The 19,322-nt window shown below is 42.4% G+C and overlaps 1 protein-coding gene across 1 annotated transcript in view; it reads left to right on the forward strand.

The window, feature by feature from the left end:
- Positions 1 to 1,118: 1,118 nt before the first annotated feature.
- The window catches only part of CSGALNACT1 (chondroitin sulfate N-acetylgalactosaminyltransferase 1), a 537,378-nt gene continuing 519,174 nt past the window's right edge, over positions 1,119 to 19,322 (forward strand). Inside the window, exon 1 of the mRNA XM_073598151.1 lies at positions 1,119 to 1,418. The gene's annotated coding sequence lies outside the window, so the exon portion shown is untranslated. The remainder of the gene's footprint in view (positions 1,419 to 19,322) is intronic.

The raw sequence follows: 19,322 nt of genomic DNA on the forward strand, positions 1-19,322 counted from the left end.
GGAACTGTCTGGGGCTAAAGAGCATGTGATGTTCTTAAGTGGAAACACATACACAATATTGGTATAATGTTTAGTGCTAAACCATCTGATGATGGCTCCCCAGTTTGACAGCCCTGGACCACTCCCACCCAGATACACACAGCCGACATCTCCATGAGGCTTATCGAGGCTCCAGCTGCGGGTAACACACAGTGCACATGGATCCCTCAATAGAGACTTACCGGCGGTCCACTAGTGACACTGCATGTGGAAGCTCCCACTCGCTCTAGCACTCTGCAAGTGCTCCAACATTTTTCACGACATTCTTAAAGTGACACTAAAGGTAGGGAAGAGCTGTGCCGGCTCCTCCACGCATCAGATAACTCCCTAGGAGAAGCGCTCTCGGGGGGGGTTACCTTGCGGGCGCACTCCCAAGTCCAGCATTCGACATCCATAGACGCTGAATGCAGGACTCGGCTCCGCCCCCCCCGGGGGCTGCGTCATTGGATTTGATTGGCAGCAGCGGGAGCCAATGGCTGCGCTGCTATCAATCTATCCAATCAGCAGCCAGGAACACCCTAGCAGAAAGAAGACTCGTCCCCGTCGGGACAAGTTTAAGGGTTCAGGTAAGTAAACCGGGGGGGCTGGGGGGGCGGTCACTGACAGGTGTTTTTTCACCTTAATGCATTGGATGCATTAAGGTGAAAAAAACACTTATCTTTACAACCCCTTTAAGTGTACACATTAAAAAATGAGCAGAGGGGAATGTTTTGGGGAAAATGCTTATAAAAGCGAATGCCCCATAAACTCTGGCACGCAACGAGCTATGAGCATTTTTTTTTATGTCGCTTTTTCTTCCATTTTTTTTTTATGTCGCTTTTTTTGCCATTTTGTTTTTTTTTTTTTTTTATGTCGCTTTTTCTTAAATTTTTTTTTTATGTAGCTTTTTCTTCCATTTTTTTTTATGTTGCATTTTTTGCCATTTTGTTTTTTTTGTTTTTTTTTTTTTAAGTCGCTGGTGTGCATAGACCCAATACTGCTTTACTGTCACTGAGAATAATTGTCCCCTAGCTGAAGATGAGCACACAGCTGCAGTTCTTGTGCTTGTCCAGCGGGTGTCGCTGCCGTGACTTGTTGCCGGTGCTGTGTGTATAGACTAGGACGGGATACAGAGCGCACACACCCTCCGTACTACTCATCGTGCCCATTGATTAGACGAGGCTGCCCCTTGTCTATGAGGAGTGGGCGCTCTGCTCGCCCAGGGTGTGTTCCCATGACTTGCTGAGCTTGTTCCTCTAGTTGGGAAGAAGAGAAAGTTTTTCTCTGTCTCGGATTATAGTGCTGATGAGTCCAGGCGATCGCTGCGATCTCTCCTTGCTAGCTTGGGATGAACTTTGTAGATGATTCAACAGGAGCTGACATCTCATGATCTCCTCCAGGTAAAGCCGATCATTGACATTACACCCGACTCGTCCATACACATCATGTCTGATGGGGCTACACACATCTTATCTGTCAGTGTATGAGGAATGGTGTGCGATGTGGATGTCCTGATAGCTCTATAGACCTGATCTGTATGTTCTTCCTCTGCACTGATCATGTATGACTTGGATCTGGCTGCTGGCTGGTGTCTTCTGCTTGTTTAGGATGTAATCATGTACATAAGAAGTTGTAGCCTGTCTCACTTACGGTGGTCATACATGTTACAATGTGACCATGCGATCTCTGGTCAGTCATCTTTATTGTGGACATACCCATAACGACCTGATTGACCCTTTCTCCGCAGAAATAGATAATATGATCGGTCGTGTGAATGATCAAAAAAATGGTGGCCACGCACACTTTGATTTCTTCTCCAGTCGATTTTGGACCAATTAGGAAAAAATAATCTGTAGTGGATAATATAATCAGTTGTGTAAATGACCAAAAAATGGTGGCCGTGCACGCTTTGATATCTTCTCCAGTCCATTTTGTCCGATAGGAATAATTGATCTGTAGTGGACAAACCCATTCAGTCGGTATGCTACAGACAGGGAAGCAAATTTTAATTAATAGTTGGACAATTTGATTATTTGTTATTTTATTTATTTATTAAAGGTACTTACAGTATCTCACAAAAGTGAGTACACCCCTCATATTTTTGTAAATATTTTATTATATCTTTTCATGTGACAACACTGAAGAAATGACACTTTGCTTCAATGTAAAGTAGTGAGTGTACAGCTTGTATAACAGTGTAAATTTGCTGTCCCCTCAAAATAACTCAACACACAGCCATTAATGTCTAAACCCCTGGCAACAAAAGTGAGTACACCCCTAAGTGAAAATGTCCAAATTGGGCCCAATTAGCCATTTTCCCTCCCCGGTGTCATGTGACTTGTTAGTGTTTTAAAGTCTCAGGTGTGAATGGGGAGCAGGTGTGTTAAATTTGGTGTTATCGCTCTCACTCTCTCATACTGGTCGGGAAAGGGGATCACCGCTCCAGGTGGAAATGTGGATATAGAACTCTCCTCGGAACTGGAACACCAGGTGCCGGCTAAGCATATAGCAACATGAGGCAAAACGGAAGTTCTGGACAGCCGCACTCCGGTATATAGCCTTTATTTGTAAAAAGTCCAACAGATACAAGCCACAGCAAAAAATGGGACAAACGAACTGACGCGTTTCACACTTAACAGTGCTTAGTCATAGCTGCCCCCCTCTTGTTGGTCGCCCTATTGTCACAGGAATTGGCTCCTTGAATGGGCGCCTTGGTGAATGGTTGGACAGTCAATTGCAACGGTTGGTTTGTGGTCTCCCTGGGTTTATCAGGGACACCAAATAATTGCTCAACAAACTAAAAGGTATACAATAGAAAGACAATTACAGGTGGATTACCTGTGATGTGACAAGCCTATATTCTAGCCTTCCGCATGTCCTGGGGATACAGGCAGTTGCCTTTTTTTGAAAGAATCTGGGAAATTCTCATTGGCACTTCAGGAGTTTATTTTGCTATCTTTAGAGTTTCTGTTAACACATAGGGGTAGATTCACTAAAACTAGTGCACTCAGAATCTGGTGCAGCTGTGTGTGGTAGCCAATCACCTTCTAACTTCAGCTTGTTCAGTTAAGCTTTGGCATTAAAACCTGAACGCTGATTGGTTTCTTGCACCAGATTTTGCACTCTCCAGCGTTAGTAAATAACCCCCACAATTTCTTTATGTTTAAAGGGGGCTATTATCTCCAGAGATATAGCGCCTCTATGGGGGCGAAATTTTCGCCCTCACTGGCCAACCTATATATGGGTTGGTGGGAGAGGAGCCGCATCTTTGGACATGATAGCCCCTGCCGGTCGGATACGTTTTTTTTCTGTCGCTACATAGATGACCTGTTGTTTATCACATCGGACGATAATGCTTCATTAGAAAACTGGCTTTCTTATTTAAACAACTCCCTTAATCTAAAGTTCATTGGGGACCTCCAAGAGAGCTCCATTGAATTTTTAGATGTGAAACTGTCTGGTATCAATGGTGAGGTGACAACGGGTATATACAGGAAATCTACAGCCGGAAATGCTCTGTTAAGAGCCGATTCTGCCCATCCGAGACACACCATCAGAGGTTGTACCGCTTGGCCAGTTCTTGAGATTAAAGCGACTATGTAGCACACCAGAAACTTTTCAAAAAGAGGCCATGGACATGACCCAAAGGTTCAAGGATAGAGGGTACCCAGAGAAAGTCATTTTTAGGGCCCTCTCTGTAGCCAATAAGGTCCCTAGAAACACCTTACTAGAGGAGAAGATAAAAATCACGTCAACAAACAGAAACTTTCCATTTCTATGGGCTATGTTCCATTTCTATGGGCTATTTGTTCTACACCCTATAGTACAGAGTTTTCAAAAATTTGTAATACAGTAACTAAATACCTACCTTATTTAATGACCCTATTTACAATGAAATTCTTTCAAAGGGTATAAGATCGGTTTCTTGTAGAGCCCCCACTCTATAAAGATCCCTTTCACTCAGTTTGTTCTCCAGCACACAATCAGGCTCCTATTGGCTTCACTTTAAAGGTAACTTTAAATGTGGTATTAAAGGATGCGACTATTGTCGCTATATAAAAAGAGGCCAAGTTGTGAGCTCTAGTGTAAATGGTAAAACTTTTGGCATCATATCCTTCATTAACTGTAATTCCAGATTTCTCATCTATGTTATCACATGCGAACAATGTCAGATCCAGTATGTTGGCCGTACTACACGTAGGCTGAAAGATCGATTATACGATCATCTATACGACATTGAAAAAAACAAATCCACAAATGTAGCTAAACATTGGAACCTCATACATTTTAGGGATGTCACTAGCCTTTCCATACAGGGTGTGGAGAAAATTACTATCCTCGAAAGAGAAGGGGACAAGTTCAGAATACTTATTCTGGATATTTAGTATTCTGGATATTTACTCTACACACCAGAATCCCGACAGGATTGAACTTTTGAGTGGGACATTTCTCACTATTATGACTAGATTCATGGCAGTGTATATGGGTTGTAGTGCAGACAAGATTTGCCATTCAGGCTTCAGTTTACTATGGTTCATACAATTAACATTGTCATGTGTATGCCCGTTTTTAACGGGAAGTGTGGCAATACTTTGGCCGTCTTGATACTGACCACTCTGTTCGCATAGTGTTGTGGACATGAGTGGGAGAATTATATTTAGATGGCTTTTACCTACATGTGGGCAGTTTAGGCAGTCATCAGGACTCTAAACGGTACATGTTTTAAACACTATGGACCCTTGGGAGGTTTGAGTGAGGATATGTCCACAAATTAAAACGTGATTGACCATACATAGCTATGTCTTCCACTGTCTGTTCTCATTAACAATAATAATTTTTTTTCCCCTCGTTTCCTCTTTTCTCCCTGCCTGGTTTTTGTTCCCCCTTTTTTCTTGTCCCCTTTACCCTATGCTAGTGTAGAGTGGTTCATCTGGTTTTGCATTCATTTGTATCCATTTATATAATTGGATTCTGTTTCATGTTGGACACACTTATTAACAGTGTCCCATATTATGTCAAACTGTTTTTACCAGTAGCTGACATCTTGCAATTCTTTGAGGTTTGCGATGCCGGCATGGGTTTAGACTGTGGTTCACGTGTCTGATAAGATTAGTAATTTTTTTTTTTTTTTTTACATAGAGGTTTGTTCTTATAGATATCCTGTATGCATATTTGCTTAGATACATTTACAGCCTTATAGCATGACAATGTGGGTTTCTTATCCAGCACCTTATCTAGTACCCCGTCCAATAGTTATAGTTTCACTATGGTTGTGGTATCGACATTGTTGCAGATTGCTGCATGTATGCCAAACACTAGCAGCCACTACACATTAGGACAATTGCGGTATTTTTGGAAAGCGGACATATAGATACCCACTGTCATATTTATATATGTGTATATGGAGGTGTTTCATTACAGTATAATTTTGATCTTGTGGTTTAGGATGTTAACTCCTTTTTGAACTTCTTTGGATTCTATTTCTTTGCCTTATTTGTTTGTTTTTTTTTTTTTTGGGCTTTTTTACCTTATTGATTTTTTGTATTTGTGGTATGGTGACCTTCATGTTTTCGGTTATTTGACCAGCTACCATTTTTCTTCTTTATTATTATATATTTTTTCTATTTTTTTGCTAAAGGTAGTTCCTGAATCTCCCAAATCATCATCATATCTAAAATGAGGGTTCTTGCTATACTTTCTCCCCATGACCATTTCTTCTGTTTTGTCTGTTATACGTAATGAAAGAACATTCGCAACATAGTCTTCACATTTCAATGAATGGAGTGATTCATAGACTGGATTTGCTCAACAGTTCTTTTGGACATCACTAGAATGCTTATAGATACATATATATACATATATTTTTTCACCTGGTGTATATGCTATGATACAGTTCTTTTATACATAAATGAAATATTTTTAAATTTTGTGATAACAATAACAAGTATAGAATTTTTCAATGATGATAAGTGTTTAATTGGATAGGAAATTAATTTAAAATTTTTTTATATGATGATAAATATTTAAGTGTTCACTTATGTTTGGAGTCAACGTCCACAGTTAGTTGTGCAAAAAAGGATTATGTTTATATGTGTGTATGTATATATCTATATATATGTACATTCTTTGGAACATATGTGACTTCATGATACACCTATTGCATATACAACAACAAAGATCTGGTGGATCCCATATCCCATCCCATTATTCATTCATTCATTTACATATACCTCTGTGATTAAGTAGGTTTTGGCACAATATATATATATATATATATTTTTTTTTTTTTTTCTTTTTTTTTTTTCTTCACTATTATCATCAACACAGATTTATTATTATCATGCAGTCACTCATTTTATTTTATTCAAATGTTTAATTCTTATCACATTTTATTTTCATTTCATTTCATTTATTCACCAACTATTCAGGTCATCACACATTTATTGGACATATTTACAGCTCACAGTTCATTGGAACAATTTATTAAAACAAAATAAGTTACTTAGACACTTTATTTTAGTTGGTTTAAATTTAATTTAATTTATTATAAAAGCATTTGCTTCATCTTTGCACTGAATTCACATATTCATGTGTATTCCCCCAACTCGCACACGTTGAACACGTTTGTTAATCAAGGGTTTCTTTCAATTGAAGATCTAATTGAGTAATTAGACTCAATTAACTACACATGGAGTCACATATTTGAAACATTTTAGTGTATATATTGCACTGTTTTTGGTGGTAGGGAAGCTATGACTAAGCACTGTTAAGTGTGAAACGCGTCAGCTTGTTTGTCCCATTTTTTGCTGTGGCTTGTATCTGTTGGACTTTTTACAAATAAAGGCTATATTCAGGAGTGCGGTTGTCCAGAACTTCCTTTTTGCCTCTCTCATACTGGTCACTGGAAGTTCAACATGGCACCTCATGGCAAATAAATGAGGATCTGAAAAAAAGAATTGTTGCTCTATATAAAGATGGCCTAGGCTATAAGAAATTACCAAGACCCTGAAAGTGAGCTGCAGCATGGTGGCCAAGACCATACAGCCTTTTAACAGGACCGGTTCCACTCAGAACAGGCCCGGCCATGGTCGACCAAGGAGGTTGAGTGCACGTCCTCAGCGTCATATTCAGAGGTTGTCTTTGGAAAATAGACGTATGAGTGCTGCCAGCCTTGGTGCAGATGTTGAAGGGGTGGGGAGTCAGCCTGTCAATGCTCAGACCATACACCGCACACTGCATAAAATTGGTCTGCATGGCTGTCATCGTAGAAGGAAGCCTTTTCTAAAGATGATGCATAAAAAAGTCCGCAAACAGTTTGCTGAAGACAAGCAAACTAAGGACATTGATTACTGGAACCATGTCCTGGGGTCTGATGAGACCAAGATAAACTTATTTGGTTCAGATGGTGTCAAGTGTGTGTGGCAGCAACCAGGTGAGGAGTACAAAGACAAGTGTGTCTTGCCTACAGTCAAGCATGGTGGTGGAAGTGTCATGGTCTGGGGCTGCATGATTGCTGCTGACACTGGGGAGCTACAGTTCATTGAGGGAACCCTGAATGCCAACATGTACTGTGACATACCGAAGCAGAGCATGATCCCCTCCCTTCAGAGACTGGGCCACAGGGCAGGATTCCAACATAACGACCTCAAACACACCTCCAAGACGACCACTACCTTGCTAAAGAAGCTGAGGGTAAAGGTGATGGACTGGCCAAGCATGTCTCCAGACCTAAACCCTTTTGAGCATCTGTGGGGCATCCTCAAAGGGAAGGTGGAGGAGTGCAAGGTCTCTAACATCCACCAGCTCTGTGATGTCGTCATGGAGGAGTGGAAGAGGACTCCAGTGGCAACCTGTGAAGCTCTGGTGAACTCCATGCCCAAGAGGGTTAAGGCAGTGCTGGAAAATAATGGTGGCCACACAAAATATTGACACTTTGGGCCCAATTTGGACATTTTGACTTAGGGGTGTACTCACTTTTGTTGCCAGCAGTTTAGACATTAATGGCTGTGTGTTGAGTTATTTTGAGGGGACAGCAAATTTACACTGTTATACAAGCTGTACACTCACTACTTTACTTTGTAGCAAAGTGTAATTTCTTCAGTGTTGTCACATGAAAAGATATAATAAAATATTTACAAAAATGTGAGGGGTGTACTCACTTTTGTGAGATACTGTATATAGCTTCATCAACTTTTTCATCAATTTTACGCAGCACTTTACATATACATCGTACATTCACATCAGTTCCTGCCCTCAAAGAATTTATAATCTAAGGTCCCTAAACTCACATTCATACATACATATACTAGGGCCAATTTAGACAGGAGACAGTTAACCTACCAGCATGTCTTTGGAGTGTGGGAGGAAACTGGAGTATCCGGAGGAAACCCACACTGGCACAAGGAAAACATGCAATATAAGTTATCGATCGCATTTCTGTTTTCACCAAGTGATCTGATCGCTCAAAATAGGATCATATTCGTGAACAACCTATTTTGGAGCTGCAGATCAATGCCAGATGATCAATAAATTTCCATCCTCGCCAATCTGCTTAGTTTGATTGAATCTGATTTAACCACTTGCTTACTGGGTACTTAAACCCCCTTCCTGCCCAGGACAATTTTCAGCTTTCAGCGCTGTCACACTTTGAATGACAATTGCGCGGTCATGCAACACTGTACCCAAATGACATTTTTATCCTTTTTTTCACTCAAATAGAGCTTTATTTTGGTGGCATTTAATCACTGCTGGGTTTCTTATTTTTTGCTAAAAGTCCGAAAATGTTGCAAAAAAAAAAAAAAATAGTTTTATAGTTTGTTATAAAATTTTGAAAACAGGTAATTTTTCTTCTTCATTAATGTGCGCTGATGAGGCGGCACTGATAGGCTGCACAGATAGGCACTCATAAGGCAGCACTGATAGGTGGCACTGGTGGGCACTGATGAGGTGACACTGAGAGGTGGCACTGATAGGAGGCACTAATGGGTGGCACTGAAGGGCGCTGATTGGTGGCACTGATGGGCATTGATAGGTGGAACTAATGGGCACCACTGATAGGCAGCACTAATAGGTGGCACTGATGATGAGGCACTGATGGGCACTGGTTGGCAGCACTGATGGGCATTGATAGGTGGCACTGTTGGGCATTGATAGGTGGCACTGGGGTGCACTGGTAGGTGGTATATTGGTGGACACTGGTAGGCAGCACTGATCTGCACATGTAGGTGGCACTGGTGGGCACTGGCAGGTGGTACTGGAGGGCACTGCATAGCAGCAGTGCCTCTCCCTGTTCGATGCCCCTCTGTCAGAATATGGTGATCGGCTTTTTTTTTTCCAATTACCAATCTTCTGTTTACATCACGTGATCAGCTATCATTGGCTGACAGCTGATCACGTGGTAAGGGGCCGGGATCTTATTGAATCGGTGATCACCGATCTGCAGGGGGGTGCGCAGGCAGCTCATGCACGGGAGGACGTCATATGACGGCCTTCCGGCAATTAAGGCCCGCCCTATTTTCGACAATGGAACCGTTCAAATAGTTCTCAAGTCACAGCGACTTTGAAAAAGGTTCCTGCTCTACTCTTCTGCGATTTCATTGTTTTGACTTGTTTAATGAGTGAAATCGATGGAATCGATGAAATCGGAGATCCAAATTCCACTGATCTGAGGCTTTGAAATGGCGCTGACCTAGTGCGATTTCAAAGCCGCACTGGTGTGAACCAATGCTAAATATAATATACGTTTAAGGCCCTGTTCACACTTGATACTACAGCACTATTTTTACCTGTTTTTTAGTGCATTTTTGGAGCAGCACCATTAATTTGAATGGGCCGCAGGTACTGACGTCACGCCTGGGGCTCCCTCCTCCTCCCAGTAGGAGAGAGGAGCAGAGCCTCGTGCATGCGCAGTAGGGTTCCTCCATGAACCCGAAAGGCTACACTGCTGGGTTCCCTTACTCGCAATAGAGGCGGCAGCACCCGACAGATGATGGCAACATCAGCTGCGGTGCAGACATCGCTGGACTCCAGGACAGGTAAGTGTCCTATTATTAAAAGTCAGCAGCTGCAGTATGTGTAGCTGCTGGCTTTTCATTTTTGGAGCGGTGGGTGGACCTCCACTTTAAGGCTCCATTCACAGCTGGTGTTTTGAGATCACGTGCAAAATCACAGTAATTCTGCCGCAATCTCAAAATGCCAAGGTGTGAATGGAGCCCTAAGGACTGGTAAGATGCAATAAATTACATTTTTATTTTTGGGTTTAACATAGCTTTTTTTTTTTTTTTTTCCCCTTAGGTCCCAACATTGGTTGATTTGTGTGATAACATTCTGCGACTCTGTGATCTCAAAATGCTCTACAATAGCAAAACGCAGCTTTAGGGGCCAATATTTTCAACGGCACCTAAAACGCTGTGTTCTTTTGCCGCGATTGTCGCACAATTTATCATGTGGCAATTGCATTGCGTGAAGCCTGTCATCCAAAAAAAGGAGCAGGAGCAATACTATTTGATATATCGTGTGACAATCGTGGCAAAACCACACCCCGTTTTCAGATCACAGCATAATTGCGGGGATTCTGCCTGCAATCGCAATAGCCCAAGTGTGAATGGGGCCTTAATGTGGTGGTTGCATTAGTTCTCTTTTTTTTCTTTTATTTTAACCTGGTAATCCGGTCAGTAACACACTTCCTTTAGGGTGTCTACATTCGCTGGAGGAGTAACGGACAGCAGCACTGCCAACTTTCCGGCAACAAAAGTCCGATGGAGCAAAGTCCGATCATGTGTACACAAAACCATCGGACTTTTGTACAAACTACAAACACGCATGATCAGAACAATGCAAAAAGATCAGACAACAATACAGAAGTTGAGCAAAGGGTGGCGCCGGGGAATTGAACGTCCTCTTTTTGAAGTGTCGTCAGTACGTTGAAACGTCACTACGTTCGTGTTTGTTGCCTAAAAAGTCCTGCCGTGTGTATGCTTAATTAGTAAACGGCCAACGCTCTTTGTACAAAAATCCACGGGAAAGTTTGTACAAAGTCTGATCGTGTGTATGAGGCTTAAGATTTAGATGGACTTGGCTAATAAATTAAAACTGAACTCCAGTTAACCCTTTATAAGACCTCATGCACACTGCAGCTCAAAAAAGCTGCTTCTTCAGGAGTTTGAGCTTTTTTATTCTCTACCTGTAAACTCCCCTCCATGTTAGCCTATATGTCCATGCACACTATAGGCGTTTTCAGGAGTTTGATGGTAGGGGAGTTTACAGACCGACAGAAAAAAAAAATCACTTGTGCATTTTGGAGAGGAGTTTTTGAGGATACAACACACTCAAAAGTAGACATTAACACACATTAATGCCCATGCAAAAAGCATCTTTTTACTGCTTTTTTTGATACTGCTACACTTTGTAGGAGAAAAAAGCATAAAGAGCATACAGTGTGCATGAGGATTCAAGTAGTTACAGCAAACTGTTTTTTTGTGGCTTGTTAACATCCATTGCCAATGCACCTGAACACATATAATATGCCAAACATTGCATTGCCATTGACTTCTATGGGCCTCCCAGTGCAGGAAAAAGGACACGTATTTTGAAATATCTACTGCCCTGTAGCGATGACGTGAACAAACACTGTGTTTATTATGGGGAAGTTGGACCCATGCGTTTTAGCACATTGCAGTGACTGTGTTAAGTCACAGCAGCCCTAAGGGCCCGTTTACTTTTAAAGTGCTGTTCATGTGACATCACCATCACCATATTGCTTCTCCACCTTGTCCATTTAGAGAACACTTTGCATTCTTTGACAAAAATACAAGATGTTTGTTTGAATGGCAATCCGCTGTGGTTACTATGCAGCAGAGCAGCCGCTCAGGATGGGACTCAGAAGATGACAGCAATCACTGTAGTAGGAGTGACTACTACAATGAGTCTCCATTTTTACATTGGTTCCACAGGTATGGCATATGTACACTATATTACCAAAAGTATTGGGATGCCTGCCTTTACACGCACATGAACTTTAGTGACATCCCAGTTTTAGTCTGTAGGATTCGATATTGAGTTGGCCCACCCTTTATATAACAGCTTCAACTCTTCTGGGAAGGCTGTCTACAAGGTTTAGGAGTGTGTCTATGGGAATATTTGGCCATTCTTCCAGAAGCACATTTGTGAGGTCAGGCACTGATGTTGGACTAGAAGGCCTGGCTCACAGTCTCCGCTCTAATTCATCTCAAAGGTGTTCTATCGGGTTGCAGGCCAGTCAATTTCCTGTAGCGATGATGGATTCGATATTGAGTTGGCCCACCCTTTATATAACAGCTTCAACTCTTCTGGGAAGGCTGTCTACAAGGTTTAGGAGTGTGTCTATGGGAATATTTGGCCATTCTTCCAGAAGCACATTTGTGAGGTCAGGCATTGATGTTGGACTAGAAGGCCTGGCTCACAGTCTCCGCTCTAATTCATCTCAAAGGTGTTCTATCGGGTTGCAGGCCAGTCAATTTCCTCCACCCCTGGTGGTGCACTGGTGCGCAGTCATGTCGGAACAGGAAGGAGCCATCCCAAACTGTTCCCACGAAGTTGGGAACATGAAATTGTCCAAATTGTCTTGGTATGCTGACACCTTAAGAGTTCCCTTCACTGGAACTAAAGGGGCCAAGCCCAACCCCTAAAAAACAACCCCACACCATAATCCCCCCTCCACCAAATGATTTGGACCAGTGCACAAAACAAGGTCCATAAAGACATGGGTGAGCTAGTTTGGGGTGGAGGAAATTGACTGGCCTGCAGAGAGTCCTGTCCTCAACCGGATAGAAAGCCTTTGAGATGAATTAGAGTGGAGAATGCGAGCCCGGCCTTCTCATCCACATCATTGCCTGACCTCACAAATGCACTTCTGGAAGAATGGTCAAACATTCCCATAGACACACTCCTAAACCTTGTGGACAGCCTTCCCAGAAGAGTTGAAGATGTTATAGCTGCAAAGGGTGGGCCAAATCAATATTGAACCCTACGGACGAAGACTAGGATGCCATTGAAGTTCATGTGAGTGTAAAGGCAGGTGTCACAATACTTTTGGTAATATAGTGTATATTACATCAGTCCAAGCTGGTTCAATGTAACTACACAATAAAATCCACACCTGGAGTTTGGCTTTATTGACATGTACACAAGGCTTGTGCTATGTGTCGCTCACCTGTAATTAGGTGTCCATTGGGAAGCGATGTAGAAGCAGAAAGTACAGTATGTAAATAGAGAGGTTCTCTATGTGTATATGGACTGCTCACTGGGGATCACCATATCGTTTCCCCTATAATGCATATGTTCACAAGGTCATGAAGCCATTCATGCATCACTGGCTTTCATATATTACAGGTCTGGTGTGATACAGAAATATATTTGGAACATGTGGGTATTTTTTCCTTTTCTGCTGCCAGGTGGCCCCTTGGCCAGGAATGAAAATCTGGGGGAACAATTGAATGGGGCTGTATATGGGGCTGAATATGGCCAGACACTACATCCTGCATTTAATGTTATGTGGCACAGTTTAACATGAAGCATATGCCTAGCCACGTGGTTGTGTGTATAGACCCATTCTACTTCCTACACTTCTCCTGTCCGGGGATCAAACAGCTGCAGCCAGGCAGTTAGACTTCATTACCAGACCTTTCAACGTCCACTAAAAATACTGTAAGGGTCTTTTTGACATGCATCAAAGCAGGGATCCTAGTGTATTTTACTGCATTCTGTGCACTCCCTGAAGCCCTTCTTTAGGGCTCATTTACACCAGATGCGGTCAACCGCATTTTTAACACATACAAACACATATTCAACAGAAATACATTTATTTCAATGTGCTGAATTTAAACCGCTGCAGTGCTTTCAAGTGTATTCATAAAAAAGTACAGCATTCTGCATTTTTTCACACCTAAACATAGTAGAACACATGTATAGGCAACGTTAAAAAAAAAAAAATTGAATGTGGGATTGTGGTGTAAATGAGTCCTCAGAGTGTATTGGGCTAAATGTTTCAGTACACACTGAAGCTCTGTGCAGATCTTAAGCTTGCCATACACTTGAAGAATTTCCTACGAAAACTTTCGCTTCAGAAACATTAAATTTTCAGTTATTTAGGCTATGTTTATACATGCAGCTATGATTGGCAAGCCTCTGAAAACCTATCCATGGTCAGATTGCTTTTCAGAGGCATTTTCCCGGCGGTGAGAAAGTGATAATGACTGTAAATGGCACACCACCATGACACTTGAATGAATCACGTTCAGCAAGCGGTACTGCATTCCAAGTGTGACAGGGGGATAATTTTGGCTTGCCATGGAACCCTACTAATAATGACTATAACTACAGCTCATGGTACATTAGCATGATGTAATGGTCAGAGGGACTATTGATACTTCCATTTGTGGTCAATGGAACCCCCCACCCTCACCCTACAGATAGCTAAAAACGTCAAATGTGCCAGTGGTTACTTATCAGATAGGTAGGCAGTTTTGATTGCTCAAGGAACCTTTAACAACCTCTTGAGGATCCATAGGGTCCCATGGAATCCCTGCTTAAGAATGGCTGGACTATGCTCTGCAATAAAACCTTGCCTTATTGTTCACAAACTTCTTTAGAATCTACACTGAGCTGTATATTCTCAGCAAGCCTTGCTGGCGGGTTAAATTAACTCCCGTGTATATGCGTGATAGTTATATCATCCCAGACTGGTCAATCAACATGGCTGAAGATGCTGAACCTTGAAGAAGATCAGGCGAAGATGGGTGAATATATCCCTACCTGCAAGGAAGCTTGCAGGTGTCACATCCTTGGAGGAGGCATATTTATGGACTTTAGTTCCCCCTTAACTGTCAAATGCCAGAGCCAATACTGCCTACTAAGAAACTGGCATATACCGTAATTAGAGGGTCAGGGGCTTAGACTCGGAAGGGCAGGATTTGGAGAAAAGTAAAGGCCCTGTGTTCAGCCTGGAATCCACAGGGTTCATTCTGAGACCTACTCAGGTGCTTAGGTAGCACAAGGTATGTGTACGTAATCTCAGTTGTTACTTTAGGCACATTTGAAGATTAGCTCCAGTTGACCTTTGCGGATTAGTGAGATGATCTAAAACAAGGTGTCAGTGATCTTCTCCGGTAGCTGCGGTGGATGACCATACAAACCTGTCCATTCCAGACAATAGGCATTTTGAGTCAATTTCTGCCCCACGTTTGATAATTTGGTTGAGGTTTTTCAACTACGGTTCCTTCAGAGGTTGCTAGGGTTTCCTTAAGCAATAAGCAATTTCTGCATCTCACTGACAGATCTTTATAACTATCTATAAATGGGGGGGGATTCTTCCAATAACCATAGATGTAAGGAGCATTCTTCCCACTGACCATCACACTAATGTACAGTGAGCTGCAAATATAATAATTATTAGTAGGGGTTACCTGAAACCAAAAGGTTTTAACAAGGGTTCCTCCATGTTACAAAGATTCAGAAAGGCTGCTTTAAATTGTGCAACAACATAACCATGGGAAGCAGGATGTGCTGGATCACTCAGTTCTATGCAAATGCATTTTCAATAGAAATCGTCCAAACTTGCTATACAGTTGCCACATGCATGGCTGACATTAAGGCCCCTTTCACACTTGTGCGACTTCAAAGTCACGCAATTTTACCGTGATTTTCCACGATTTTGCCGCGATTTGGGAGCAGTACTACTTTGTACGATTTTGCCACAACTTTGGCATTAACCATTCTCAGCTTGTGCTTACAAAGTCGTACTGAAATCGTGTCTATATTATTTAGGTACGATTTGCATGCTACTTGAGGGTTTAACATTGAGGTCTATGGAGTACAACTCGCATGGAAGTTGGACCAAAGTAGTGCAGGGACTACTTTGAAGTCGGCACGACTTAAAGTCGTGCCAATATGAATGGTAGTCATTGAAAATCATGGAGAATGACTTGTCATACGATTTTGCAGTACAAAATCGTGGGACAAGTCCTATAAGTGTGAAAGGGGCCTAAAGCATGTAACCTTAAAGTGGTTGTAAGCTTCAGACATGAGCTATGAACAAAGCACATCCCTCAATAGTGTGTACATGTCTCAATTAAGAGCACCAAGTGTCATTTCTGCCTGGTGCTTTCTTCCTCTAGCAGCATGAATCACTTCTGACAAGCTTTCCCGACACCAAGAGAAAAATGGTGACATGGAGAGGGAGATCCAACTGATTGACAGCCTAAGCTCTGTTCCTGTGTGCTGTGTGAAGGGGGGTATGTCGCTTCCCTCCAATCAACTCTCAGAGCTCTCCTCACTGAGCCCGGCAGAGTGTGACCTGAGCTCTCCCCCTTTTTTCTGAACTCTCAGACAAGCTTTAAAAATTCTGGACTTTGGTTGTAGATAAGAGAAGACTGCAGATAAACAGGTACAAGTTATGTAGAAGGATGTTTTTTATCTCTGTGTATGACCTAAGGCCAGTCACTTCACTGGGTATATGTAAGGGTTTACAATCCACTTTAAGTAACGTGTTTTGGAGTAAACCAAATTATAGTGAGTGCTGTATTTGACGACATTTTTATTGCATTGATAGCGCTGTTTTATATTAACAGAGGTCTTCTCTGATAACATCTATTCTACTAATGCCAGATTTCACAAAGCCAGCTCACTGCTGTCTTTTGTACTGTGCTGCAGTCCGCCATCCTGACACATGGACAAAACCGCACAGATGTTAAAACTGTCAGCGTGTCACGAGGAGAACTAAGAAGTGACTTCATTCCAGCTGCCTCAGAGCCAGAAAACCACAGCGGATTAATAATACATTATTTTTAGGGATTTTACTAACTATTTTTTTATTGTAGCACATGTATTGTTTATAATTTACAGAAAATATTTATATGTCTTTTCAGTGACATTTTTCATGATCTTTCCAAGAATGTTGCAATTTATTTGTTGCATCAGATAGAAGTGTAAGGCTATTGTATCGAAAACTCAAGAAGCAAATATTTACCAGTTTAATGCCCCGTACACATGGTCGGACTTTGTTCGGACATTCCGACAACTAAATCCTAGGATTTTTTCCGACGGATGTTGGCTCAAACTTGTCTTGCATACACACGGTCACACAAAGTTGTTGGAAAATCCGATCGTTCTGAACGCGGTGACGTAAAACACGTACATCGGGACTATAAATTGGGAAGTGGCCAATAGCTTTCATCTCTTTATTTATTCTGAACATGCGTGGCACTTTGTCCGTCAGATTTGTGTACACACGATCGGAATTTCCGACAACGGATTTTGTTGTCGGAAAATTTTATATCCTGCTCTCAAACTTTGTGTGTCGGAAAATCCGATGGAAAATGTGTGATGGAGCCTACACACGGTCGGAATTTCCGACAACAAGGTCCTATCACACATTTTCCATCAGAAAATCCGACCGTGTGTACAGGGCATAACAGTCCTTAGATGTGGTGGCTGCATTAGGTTTCTTTTTCTTAGGATTTTTTCCTTTATGTTCCCCAGGTTGATCCAGCCAATAACACATATCCTGTCCTAGGGTGACAATGTTCATGCCCTGTATTGCATCTGTGGAGGAGCAGCAATGTCACTTTAAGGGCTTGTTTACAGTAGCAGTGCCCCCCCTGAAAAATGATCCACTTGTTTTAACTGCTAAAAACACACAGAACCATGTGCATTGCACACGGTTTGCACGCCGCCCTATTCATTGGAATGGGTCGCTATCAACTATCTGTTTTCTGAATGCAACAGTGGCGATTATTTTTGTTGTGGTGCGATGCAAAGCATCGTGGGTGTGGCATGTGTACCCCTCCTTCCACTGCCTTTGCAGATTTATGGAGAGCAGTTGGGAGGGCGGTGAAAACATGGCTCAACTGTGTGTTTTAGCGCCCTCCCCCTCCTAATTGCAAGTAGAAACCTAGCCTAGGAAAGAAAGTATTTAAAGCCCAACTCCATGAAAATGAAAAAATTCCACCCTCACAGTGCCCCCCTCCCGCCTGCACTGCAAAGGATAATGGCCATTGTGTCAGAGATCGCAGAACAAGTTTACTTGTTTCCCTCCAGCACTGTCCGAAGTTCTGGTCTATCGTAATGTACATTAAACCTGTATTGCACATGTAGGAGGCTGTAGTGCGACTGGAGCCAGTTGCAGCTTACAGAGCCTAGTGAACAGAGGAGAAAGACAAGTATTTTCTCCCCAATTTTATGGTCCTAGACCAGTGGTCTCCAAACTGCGGCCAGATGTGGCCCTTTGCTTGCCTTTATCCAGCTCTTGGGGCAATAATGTGGCACCATTCCTCCCACAGACATTGATGATGGAGCACTGATCCTCCCACAGATGCCAATGATGGGGCACCATTCCTTCCACTAACACCAACAATGGGGCACTATTCCTCCCACAGACACCAATGATGGGGAACTGATCCTCCCAGATACCAATGATGGGGCACTGATCCTCCCACAGACACCAATGATGGGGCACCATTCCTCCCACAGACACTGATGATGGGCAACATTCTACCCACAGTCACTGATGATGGGCACCATTCCACCCACAGACACTGATGATGGGCACCATTCCACCCACAGACACTGATGTTGGGCACCATTCCACCCACAGACACTGATGATAGGCACCATTCCTCGCTCTGATACCAAGGATGGGGCACTACTCCTCCCACAGACACCAATGATGGACACTATTCCTCCCACTGATACCAATTATGGGGCACAGTTTACTCTCAATAACACCAGGGCATTTTCTAAACCTGATGGCCACAGTTTTGCCCCCCTAAAGCCTTTAAAAACAGTAAACAGACCCCTGCCCTAAACTAAATGTGCAATTAAACCTTTCAATGTGGGGGAGGATGGGGGGCACTGCAAGGTCGGAGTTGGGCTTTAAAGCCTACAGAACACTTCCCCTGCTCACCAGAACGTAAGGGAGGTATTCTGTAGATCACATGTTACTGCATTGTGCACAGGACACAGAACAGCACTGGATTTTCTGGCAAGATCAGCAATTATTTCATGGCACTTATCGAACAGATACAGTAAAACAAAACACTTTAAATGGTATATTTAACAAACCATAAGGGAGCAAATAGGAGATGTTCATGGTTAGGGTTTCATATGCTGTTAGGTGTAATTTTGGTTTTATTGAGAAACAAATCTTGTGACATATATACCGTGCAAGGCTTTTATCAGATTTAGCATAGCAGTCTCGGTTGTGAAGAAATCACCATTTGTTTATAGCTTGTCCTTTTATAATACTGATTTTTGAACAGGAGAGAATGCCT

The sequence above is a fragment of the Aquarana catesbeiana genome, linkage group LG01 (genome assembly GCF_042186555.1).
Source record: "Aquarana catesbeiana isolate 2022-GZ linkage group LG01, ASM4218655v1, whole genome shotgun sequence".
NCBI lineage: Eukaryota > Metazoa > Chordata > Amphibia > Anura > Ranidae > Aquarana > Aquarana catesbeiana.